Source organism: Scyliorhinus torazame, chromosome 4, assembly GCF_047496885.1.
Source record: "Scyliorhinus torazame isolate Kashiwa2021f chromosome 4, sScyTor2.1, whole genome shotgun sequence".
NCBI classification, from domain to species: Eukaryota; Metazoa; Chordata; class Chondrichthyes; order Carcharhiniformes; family Scyliorhinidae; genus Scyliorhinus; species Scyliorhinus torazame.
In genome coordinates, this window is record NC_092710.1 from 198,137,753 (window position 1) to 198,150,024 (window position 12,272).

At 45.8% G+C, this 12,272-nt stretch overlaps 1 protein-coding gene across 6 annotated transcripts in view; it reads left to right on the forward strand.

Moving 5' to 3' along the window:
• The window catches only part of LOC140410681 (runt-related transcription factor 2-like), a 257,444-nt gene that overhangs the window by 104,273 nt on the left and 140,899 nt on the right, over window positions 1-12,272 (forward strand). The window lies entirely within an intron of this gene.

Here is a 12,272-nt window from a genome sequence, read left to right on the forward strand (position 1 = left end):
TGCCAATCATGATCTCCACACTGACTAGCTTGCTGGCACTCATTGTTATGGTTAACCAGAAAATAATGGAAATTTGGGTAAAGTAACAGAGCCCTATGCCAACTTGTTACACATAAATCATAACAAACTTTTTGAATATGATGTAAATGTTGACATCTTTCTTTTTTAGCTCATCACAATATATCTTTTTTTAAAAATAATTTTTATTAAAGGTTTTCATAAAATATCAATAACAAAATGAGAAAGAAAAAAGAACCCAACAGGGTTAAGTACAAAACACAATCTAAAAGGCAACCCCCCCCCCCACCCGTACATAAATAATAAATTAACATTAACACCCTGACTTAACACAACAGGTGTATACACCCCCTCAGATCCTCCAGTGTAAATAACATAAACAAAAATAAAGTAAACCCCCCCCCCCCCCCCCCTGCTGAGCTGCTGCTGCCATTGACCAATGTCTATCGTTCTGCCAGAAAGTCTAAGAACGGTTGCCACCGCCTAAAGAACCCTTGTACCGATCCCCCCCCAGAGAGCACCCTGTCCTGTACTGTGTGTGGCAGTAGCCGCGGGAATTCCACCACCTGCCGTCTGGCAAACGCCCTTGCCTGTAAGTACCTGAAGGTGTTCCCCGGGGGGAGCCCGTACTTCTCCCCCAGCTCACCCAAGCTCGTGAACTTCCCGTCCACAAACAGGTCCCCCAACTTTCGTATCCCTGCCCTGTGCCACCCCGAAAACCCTCCACCTGTTCTTCCTGGGGCGAACCGGTGGTTTCCCCCGTAATGGGGTCCACGCCGAGGCCCCAACTTCCCCCCTATGCCGTCTCCACTGCCCCCATATTTTGAGGGCCGCCACCACCACCGGGCTCGTGGTATACCTCCTTGGAGGGAGCGGCAGCGGCGCCGTTGCCAGTGCCCCCAGACTCTTACCCACACAGGACGCCGTCTCCAGCCTCTTCCATGCAGCCCCCTCCATCACCCACTTGCGCACCATCGTCGCATTGGCGGCCCAGTAGTACCCACAGAGGTTGGGCAGCGCCAGCCCCCCCCCCCCCCCCCCCCGGTCTCTACTCCGCTCCAGGAACACCCTTCTCACCCTCGGAGTCCCTCGCGCCCACACAAACAGGTTACTCCTGTTAACCCGCCGGAAAAAAGCCTTCGGGATAAACACGGGGAGGCACTGGAACAGGAACAAAAACCTTGGGAGCACCGTCATTTTGATTGACTGTACCCTACCCGCCAAGGACAGCGGCAACGCGTCCCACCTCGTGAACTCCTCCTCCATTTGCTCCACCAGCCTTGTAAAATTAAGCCTATGCAGGGCCCCCCAGCTCCTGGCCATCTGGACCCCCAATCATCACAATATATCTGAGCATACAAAATAATTACAGTTTTTCCATCTTTTGCATAACTACCGAAATGTCAACCAGCCTGACCCTTTCTGAAATATCCAAATCCTCAGTATTATCTGAGGAACATTCACTTGACATATGTTTAATGGACAAAAGACACCTTATTGTTTTCTCATTATTTTCACTTAGAATTGAATGGCATCACACCCCAGGGAAGGTATCGAAGACAAAATCATTTGCATAATATTCTTGTGTTAATTTTCACAAGTTATGCTTCTAAGCTATGAATCACATTTGGAAAATAGAATTAGAATTTAAATATAGTTTATACTTGTAGCAGTATGCACGTTAAACTTTTTTTGAATGGTATGGCGGCACCCAGCACTTGACTGTTAAATGATCAAAAATATTCTCGTCTTATTTGTTCAGTTTCTAAATTCTAAACTTTAGAAATAAACAGAGCAAACAGCCATCAAGTCTGCGCTGTCTATTTTAAAGGGTATTCCAGTCAGTCCAACTTCTCCACTGTTTGCCTATATTTCAGTGATTTGTTTTCCCCTTAAAGAATTTATTCAATTTCCTTTTGAAAGCTGCCATTAAATCTGTTTCCATTATGCTAATAAGGCAATGCATTCCAAATGTTAACCATTCGTTGCTGAAAAATATTTTTCTCATGTCTCCTTAGGTTCTTTAGCCAGTTGCCTCAATTCTGTGTCTCAAATCTAGTTATCAACCCTTCAGTCATCAGGAACAGTTTCTCTTTACTTACTCATCTAAACCTTTCATGATCTTAAATGCCTTTATCAAATCCCTTCTTAACGTTATCTGGACTAAGGAAAACAACCCCATCTTCTCCAGTCTATCCACATAACCGTAATCCTCCATCCTTGGAATCTGTCGAATGAATCTCTTCTGTACTCTCTCTGAAGTCTTCATGTCTTTCCTAAATTGTGATGCCCAGAATTTGCCATGATACTCCAGCTGTGGGCAACTAGTATTGTATATAGATTTAGTACAACTTCCTGTTTTTTTGTGCTCTATGCTTCTACTTATAAAGCCCAACATTCCATATGCTTTAGTAATTGCGTTGTTAACCTGTCCTGTCATTTTCAAAAATATGTGTGCAAAGTCCCCCAGATTTCTGTTTGTCACTTTCTTTAAAATGATAGTTTAGCTTTTATTGTTGATCCTCATTTCTCCTACCAACATTTATCATCTTATACTTTTGTGTGTTGAATTTCATCTGTCATATGTCCACCTATTATTCCACCAGCCTTGCTATGTCCTCGTGAAATTAAATGAAAATCGCTTATTGTCACAAGTAGGCTTCAATGAAGTTACTGTGAAAAGCCCCTAGTCGCCACATTCCGGCGCCTGTTCGGGGAGGCTGTTACGGGAATTGAACCGTGCTGCTGGCCTGCCTTGGTCTGCTTTCAAAGCCAGCGATTTAGCCCTGTGCTAAACAGCCCCAGTCCTTTCTTGAAGTCCTTTCCAATCGCCATACTATTTATTGCAGGACAGAGGGAAGGAAGAGTGAGGGAAACAAACTAAATTATACAACAGAAGAGGAAGAGAACATGAGAAGCAACAAAGGAAGATAAAAGAAACCACAAAAAAGATAAACAAAATCAGGGCAAAGAAACAATAATTATGAATAATGAGATGCAGAATGACATTAAAAAAGAAATATCAATCATTAGTGCGTTATTGTGAATCAGAACTCAATTTTGTGTAGAAATAGGTGAAGAAAGTCACGGGGGCCATTTCAAATTCTTCCCTTTGCTTCCTTTTTACATTTTCGTGAGACTTTTCTACGCATTCATCACCAAGACAGATACGTTTCACATGGTTCTTTTGAGGAAGACAATTTTCCCGTCATGGTATGTGAATTTCACTGGCTATGATAGCATTTATTGCCATCTAATTGCCTTTGAGAAGGTGGTAGTGAGCTGCCTTCTTGAAGCATTGCAGTCCATGTGTTGTAGGAACACCCACAGTGCTGTTAGGAAGGAAGTTTCAGGATTTTGACCCAGTGACTGTGAAGGAATGGCAATATAGTTCCCAGTCAGAATGGTCTGTGGCTTCAAGGGGAACTTGCATGTGGTGATGTTCCCATGTATCTGCTGCCCTTGTCCTTCTTAGTGGGTTTGGAAGGTTCTGTCAAAGGAGCCTTTGTGAGTTGTTGCAGTACATCTTGTACATGGTACACACTGCTGCCACTGTTCGTCCATGGTGGAGGGAATGAACATTTATTGTGGTCAATGGCGTGCCAGTCAAGTGGGCTGAATTGTCCTGGATGGTGTTAAATTCTTGAGTATTATTAGAGCTACACTCACCAAGGCAGGTAGAGTCGTTTCCATCACTCCTGGCTTGTGCCTTGTGGATGGTGGACAGGCTTTGGGGAGCCAGGTGAGTTACTCTCTTCAGAATTACCAGCCTCTGACCTTTTCTTGTAGCCACAGTGTTTATATGGCTAGTTCAGTTCAGTTTCTGATCAATGTTAATGCCCAGGATGTTGATAGTGGGTAATTCAGAATGTTACTTGCTAATTCTAAGCCAAGCCTGAATATTGTACAGGTCTTGCTGCACATTATCCCGGAATGTTTCAGAACATGGACTGCTTCAATGTCTGAGGGATCATGAATGGTGCTGAATATTGTGAAATCACCTGTGAACATCCCCACTTTTGACCTGATGATGAATTGATGAAGCAGGTTGTTTTCACCCCAAGGGAGGTCCCTGGATCAGGCCTATACGATTTCCCGTGGCCTCCCCAGATTTTGAACATACCCTTTAAGACTGGCAGGCCTTCCCCTTTAAGGGGGCGGTATTTCCCCTTTACAAGGAGAGCCCCAGTTGCATAAAAACCCTGGCCTAGCTGCAGGTCAGGGAAGGAGACCCTGAGTGGAGTGGAGGAGTATTGTAATTGTATCAAAATAAACCTTGGTCTATAATTTCTATTTTTGTCTATACGTTCTGCCTACCACGGATTCAACACAGGTGAAAGTGGCTGTTCTTGGAATCTGATGGAACCCTACAGTGATGTTCCAGCACTGAGGTGATTGACCTCCAACAACCATTTTCCTTATGCTAGTTATCACTCCAACCAGTATAGAGTTCTGCCACTGATTTCCATTGACTCTAGTTTGCTAAGGAACCTTGTGCCACGCTCGGTCAAATGCCGCCTTTATGTCAAGGGCAGTCTCTGTATTTGAACCAATGCTGCAACAGGGTTGAGTTGAGTGACCCTGGCGGAACTCTAACTGAGCATCAGTGAGCAAGTTATTGCTGAGTAAGTGGCACTTGATTGCTGTGTCACCAACACTTTCCATCGTTTTCTCATGATAGAAATGATAGATGCCAGTGTTGTAGCTGTACTGGACTAGCTTGGCTAGGGGTGCAGTTACTTCTGGAGCACAAGTCTTCATTAGTATTGCCGGAATCTTGTCAGGGCTCATAGTCTTTGCAGTATCCAGTACCTTCAACCATTTCTTGATATCACATAGAATGAAATGCATTGGCTGAAGACTAACATCTGTGATGCTGACCTCACGTGGAGGCCAACATAGATTATCCATCTTCTGGTTGAAGATAGCTGCAAATACTTCAACCTTGTCTTTTGCACTGATGTGCTGGGCTACTGAGCCACTCTTGGTAATGCACCTTGAAGTGCTCCACCCAGAGTATGCTCTGTGCCCTTACCACCCTCCTCCTCCAAATGGGGTTCAACGTGTAGGAGTACTGATTCATCAGCTGAGGAGGAATAGTAGATGGTAACCAGCAGAATGTTTCCTTGCTCATGACCTGATGCCATGAGACATCTTGGGAAACAAGATGTTTAGGTCTGCTAGCCGACCACTTACGACCATGTGCGCCACCTCTGGTGGGTCTGTCCTGCCGGTGGAACAGACATACCCAGGGATGATGATTGTAAGCTTATGGTTCTTTGTGCTTGACAATGTCAGGTTGTTGCTTGACTAGTATGTGAGACAGCTCGCCCAATTTTAGTAAGGAGGACTTTGCAGAGTCAACAAGGCTGGATTTGCCGTTGTTGTTTTCAGTGCCTAGGTCGATGTTGGGTGGTCCATCCGGTTTTATTCCTTTTAGACTTTGTAGCAGTTTGATACAAGTGAGTGGCTTGCTGTTTGAGAAGGCATTTAAGCTTTGACCAAATTATTGTGGATTTGGAACTAGACTAGGTAAGGGTGGTAGATTTGCTTCTCTGAAGGACATTAGTGTACGTGATGGTTTTTTTACAATAATTGACAATGATTTTGTCGTAACCATTAGACTAGTTTTTAATTCCAGATTTATTCATTGAATTCAGATTCCACCAGCTACCGTGGTGGGATTTAAACCTGTGTCCTCCGACCACATGGGCCTCTGGATTACTAGTCCAGTGACATTACCATTATGCCACCACTTTCCCAATTTTACCTTAAAATTGCTCCTTTCCGAGCAAAACATTACATGGTGTAACCATAAATTTGACCTACTCAGTGTTACTGCTTTCACCATGAAAACCTTGAAACAACTTTGATGTTTCCTTTTGTTATCCATTCAGAAATATCCTCTAGATGTTTTATGCAAAGCTGCGATACTGGACCATCAATCCTGATACAAGCAGTAATTGTAGGAATCTGCAGTATGCTTTAGCATACCACTCGCTCACTGTAGATATGGACAGGTCAATAATTGATATGAGAGAAATAAAATCCAAAATAAGTTATTTTAAATGTAGAGACGTGATTTTCAGGCGTCGTTACACATCCCGCATCACGAAAGAAAGTGACACAGGCATCAAAATGTTTGTGCAAAGGGTTGTTTAATGTGCTGTACAACACCCCAATCGCAATAGTGCTAGGTCCAGAGATCCAGCAGACCTTCGGCTGCTGTCTTGCATGGGGGTTCCTGCCTCCATCAGATGTACGTCAGCAGCAGTGTGGTGTTCACCAGATTGTGCCCCAGAAGCCTGACCACTAACATCTCCCACCGAGGTGTGTGTATCTGCGCTGGTGGAGGGTGGGAATGACAGCTGTGCTACCACTATAACAGTTGCATCCGCGGAGCTCTCCTCCGAGGTATTGTCCTCTGAGTCAGGGGAGGGAGCAGCGCGGGATGGGCCAGCACCGTCGGCTGGTGGACCTGCGGGAGAATGGACACGTGGTCAGTAGGTGGGATGGGTCAGTCAGTAAGGCAATCACTGCTCACGTTAGACAGGCCCTCTGGTGGGGCTGGTGGTTCCTCACCTCTGCGGCGTCTGCCAGCCTCCACGTGGGTGACCGCCCTATCCTTGGCCACACCAGACACCTCCAGGACACACTCCTCGAATGAGGTGAGGATTCTCAAGTTTGGCACCCCATCGCCAGATTGTGGGAGAGCTTTTCCTGAGGGGACACCGAGAGGGCATCATTGGCCACATGCGTGGTTCACAGTTGTGGGGGGTGGGAAGGGAGGGTTGGGATGAGGGGAGGGTTGGACGGCTGGGTGGAGGGAGTGCAGTAGGGGGATGGAGGAAGGGTGGGGGGGTCGCCCGGGGGATGTTCCCTTGGGTAGGGTGACGGTGATGCCTACTCACTCTGGCTGCCCATTGTAGGTTGTTGACCTTCTTCTGATACTGGACGCCAGTCCTCCTTGTCACACTGCTTGAGCTGACTGCTGCCGCCACCTCAGGTCCCAGGCAGTACTGGCTGCTCTATAGCTCACCCTGCAGGACCCTCGGGGGAAGAGGACATCCCTCCTGGTTTCCAACGCGTTCCGGAGCCTTCCCAGGTCAGCATCCCCGAATCTTGGGGGACGGTCTCCTCGGCGCCATTGTTGTGAGCTGGCTGGGGTTGGCTGAGCAAGTGCAGCCTAAGTACTGCTCGAACCTGTTAGCGGGGGGCTGGCGAGCACGGTCACGCTGAATCAGCTGGTGAGCCGCCATTGGGGGCGGGAAGCCCGTGGGTCCTTGTTAGGTGGGCCAATTAACGTTGAATAGTTTTGCCGGCCTCGCCGGGAAACACACGGCAATTCCCGCTCGCTATGGCACCTGGACATTGTTGCAGAGAATCGCACCCGAGTAGCTCAAAGGTTTTGTATTCATCACTAAATTACCAATTATGATTCAAATAGGGAGTTTTTGCCTTTATCCCCAAAAGTGCTGTCTTCTTTGGGTTTCTCATGGGTAGAGATCATCTTGATTTTTACAAAGTAAGTGCAAAATGGGATTCTGGGGTGAAATTCTCCGGTATCGGCGCGGTGTCCGCTGACAGGCGCCAAAAACGGCGCAAATCAGTCGGGCATCGCGCCGCCCCAAAGGTGCGGAATCCTCCGCATCTTGGGGGAGCTGAGCCCTAACGTTGAGGGGCTAGGCCCGCGCCGGACTGATTTCCGCCCCGCCAGCTGGCATGGAAATGACATTGCCGGGCGCGCATGCGTGGGAGCGTTAGCGGCCGCTCACGGCACCCCGCGCATGCGCAGTGGAGGGAGTCTCTTCCGCCTCCGCCATGGTGGAGACAGTGGCGAAGGCGGAAGGAAAAGAGTGCTCCCACGGCACAGGACTGCCTGCGGATCGGTGGGCCCCGATCGTGGGCCAGGCCACCGTGGGGGCACCCCCCGGGGCCAGATCGCCCCGCGCCCCCCCCAGGACCCCGGAGCCCGCCCACGCCGCCTTGTTCCTGCCGGTAAGAGAGGTGGTTTAATCCACGCCGGCGGGACAGGCATCCTAGCAGCAGGACTTCGGCCCATCCGAATCGCGGGGGGGGAGGGGGCGCCATCCGGCACGGCGCGATTCCCGCCCCCACCGAATATCCGGGGGGTCGGAGAATCTCGCCCCTGGTCTCCACTCCAGAGAGTACACATTCTGCAGTGGAGACCAGAATCCAATTTTGCACTTTCTTCTAAACATTTGTACTTCAGAAGAGACTTTTGCTGATAGTTTAAGGTGTAATATGTATTTCAGCAACACTGCATTTTTGGCAAAGTACTGGGGTAATTCTATGATCTGATATTTCCAGCAGCAGTGGTGTTTGCAAAGTCTATAGGACTGATTTTCCATCTGGCATATAGATAAAGGAAGTCACAATTTGCATGTTCACCATTTAGAATTATAGAATCCCTACAGTGCAGAAGAAGGCCTTTCGGCCCGTTGAATCTGCATCGACCATCCGGAAAAGCACCGTACCTAGGCCCACTCCCCCGTCCTATCCCCATAACCCCACCTAACCTTTGGACACTAAGGGGAAATTTAGCACGGCCAATCCACCTAACCTTCACATCTTTGGACAGTGGGAGGAAACCAGAGCATCTGGAGTGTTAGAACCTGCCTGATTACTACTGGCTGGGGACTAATGACAATCCCACAATCCATAGTGAGTATGAGCTCCCCCAATGTGGAGAGCGGAGAAATCATTATCAGAGTCACCTGCATAAATAGAGCTGGCCAGTGTGGAGCCAGCTAGAGAGGAGTGACCAGTGGTGGAGTACTGCTGCTGTTGTATATAAATAATTGTAAATAAAGTTATTTCTTTCGATTCTACAAACTCGTGCTGAATTCTTCATGGCCCTCAAAATTGAGGAAACCCACGCAGGCACAGGGAGAATGTGCAGACTCTACACAGACAGTCATCTAAGGTTGGACTCGAATCTGGGTCCTTGGTGCTATGAGGCAGCAGTGCTAACCACTGTGTCATCATGTCGCCACTCTGCAAGGACCACTTCCTACTAGAATCTAAAATCAATCAAAATAGCTTTACGTGGGAGTATTACCAGCAACTGAGGCACGATCATTTGAAGCTTATTTTCAACTTTTCTGACTGAAGCCTCTTCCTTATTAAAGCCTTGGCTTCAGCTCAAGGAAGGCAAGCCGCCATCAGTGTTATCAAAGAATCAGGAAAATACCTAAAACTAAAACACGATTAAAGTTACCATTTGAACTGCGCTTGTCAGCCCACAGTAATAAAGACACCTGGGTAGAATGTATGTTATGATAGACACTCTTACTTACATGATTATATTTATTTATCATGACACATGGGAGCATCAAAATCAAATATGAATGGAATTTCTGTTGGACTGCCAATGGTAAAACCAATTGATGAGGATAACATCTTGGCTGTTTTCTGTTTAAACCACTGAGGACTGAATTAGTGCTTCTGCATCAGAATAGCAATATGCCAAGATTTTTTTCTTTCTGTGGATTTTTGACATATGGATGTTATGTGGAGCTTCAAAATTGAAAGGCTAGATATTTTTCGGATTGAGAATTGCTAAATCATAGCAGCACATTGGTACACCAGCTCGGTGCAGTGTCACTGAATGATGGACCTGAGTCCACATGTGTGATTCCACGGGTAGTAAATTGTTGCATACAACCATGCTGTCAGGGGGCGGTAGGGGCTGGTATAGAATAATAAAAGAAATTCCAATGGTGAATTATTTAGCCCATTCTCTCATACTCCTCCCAATGGGCAGCGTAAGGAGCAGTAGTGTTGATTAAAGTCTGGCATCTGATCCTTTTGCTGCCTTTCTGTATCAAAATAATGCTTAATGTGGAAGGATGCCTTAAAGAGAAGATTTGTGTGTAAAATTATATGATGGGGAAAAAAAGGAAAAGTTAATCCAAATGAGGAACAAGGAAGGTGGCAATACCCCAAAACAAATCTTTACTGGAGAAACTAGTCAGATTTGACACGGGAAAAATAATGTTAGATTTTACTGACTAATATAACTGTAAATTGATAGCTTTAAGCCTCTCACCCTAGTCTGAAATCGTGTTTATGTCAGCAGGCTTTATGTGGTTGAGGAAAGTAACTCTGGAGGTCAAGACCTCTCGAGCAATAGTGTACTCACAAGAGATAATGTAACTGGGTTTAAGACCTGTTTAATTGGGGATTTTGGTGCAGGTATCTCCAGAGTTGTCACATGCTCCACTGTAAACTGCAGTGCGTAGAGAACTTCTTGCGTGACCTGACAGGTATGGATACTGGACTGTTCCATATGCCCAGACAGATTTTGCAAAGTATTTAGGACGGTTTGAAACTGAGTCTTGTAGACTCTCCTGCTCAGACAATCATTTTCTTTTATATGGAGGTTTTAAGATATGTTTGCTAGTTTTATGACTGTCACTGATGTACATTTAAATGTTGATTTGCTTCGGGCTATTTGTAATTTTCTTCTCACCCTGCAAAAACAGAAGAAAATCATGTAATATTGGCTCTAAAGGTGCTGACGTGATGCAAAAGACTGCATGTAATGTTTCCATGGTTGAATGTATCGTATGTGGGAATGAGTAAATAGGAGGACAAGAGATTAACAAGAATGGAATGGCACCATCCCTGAGTATGACGGACATCACCAGCTTCACATGCATTGCTTCGAACCCTTCATAGCCAATGTTGTCTTATGTAGCATTCTCTGAGAGAATTAAGAGATTGTAGTTTATTATGCTCCATGTTGTTCTGCAAGCAAGGAAACTCTCTTGAGCTGTTGCAAATTTAAGGACTTTGTACAATAGCAAGATGTGAGACCGTTCTGTGACCTGTTCTGTATTGTTAGAAGGATTTGCTGCATGAGGTCCATTTGACATTTCAGTATAACAACTGTTCCAGATTTAAGTTGCAGTTTGTATTTATGTTCTGCATTATGATCCAAAGACCTGTGACATTGTATAAATTCTTTGGATGGGCGGTGAAAAGAGAGTAATTGAGGTAATGAAGCACTTTGTGATATATATACTCAAAGCAGCTAATTGTCATAAAAAGATGGTTTGTAGTTTTATGGTGCAAGTTACTTCATGTCTGCAATCTTCTCTGTTTGGGTGCCGTAACAGCATTCAGGTATCAGTTATCTGCTCTGGTTTGCGAAGCGTGCCTTTCAGAACCAAAGACGATTGCCTTGCTACAGCATAGGTTCCAGTGCAATGTCAGTCAATAAATTGACAGTGATTGATTAACTAGGATTTTTGCAGCTCTTTTGTGTAGTAGGCATGAATGCAGTTGTGTAAATGGTTGTTGGAGCTATTTAAATGATGCTTAGCAGCTGATTGCATGCAAATGTTCCATTAGGCAGTCTGCAATCCAAGTGGAAACCTGCACCAATTAGCCAAAATATACCACTTCTGAATCTTGGGAGTCAAAAAAAAATAAGCGAGGTAACAGAATATACTCCGAGCAAAAGGGTTACCCTAGAGGGTTCAATTCCCGTACCGGCCTCCCCGAACAGGTGCCGGAATGTGGCGAATAGGGACTTTTCACAGTAACTTCATTGAAGCCTACTTGTGACAATAAGCGATTATTATAGATTTGTGTGCAGATGTGTATTTACGAGTTCTTAAATTCTCCCCAGCTTCTCCCACCACCAAACTCTCCCACACCATTTTCATTCAATACTCGAGTTCAGTGTTGGGACCTTTGATATATGGCACTCATCAACATGAAACTTGACCTATTTTAACTCCAGACTCCATTACCATAGTATAGGTCTAATTCCCAGCAGCTCGCAAGTGGGAATGAGAATTGTGATGGAAGGAGGCCACTTTCAGGGACACACTGGAGTGGTCCATGGTACTCAGCTAGGTGGTTGTGGGGAGATGGGTGTTGGAGATGGTCATTCCCTGAATATTGGTAGACAAAGGAGTAAGGGAGTTAAACCTGCCTTAAATTGGCCTATCTGGAGCTAGGAACTCCAATATGTGCTCCAAAACACATATTTAAAATAGACCGGGCATTCATATTCCATGAAGAAGGTGATTAGCATGCTGCTATAACTTTGGCTCCCACTTCCCTCATGCTTCATTCTCTCAAAGTATGGGGTGGGGGATGGGGGGGTGCATGGATTTAAAATCAGGACTATTTTGATTTGGAATAACAACATTTCCCACCCTGGCCTAGGCAGAACTCAGGAAGACCTATTGTCAAGAGACCAAAAGTTAGGATGGGAT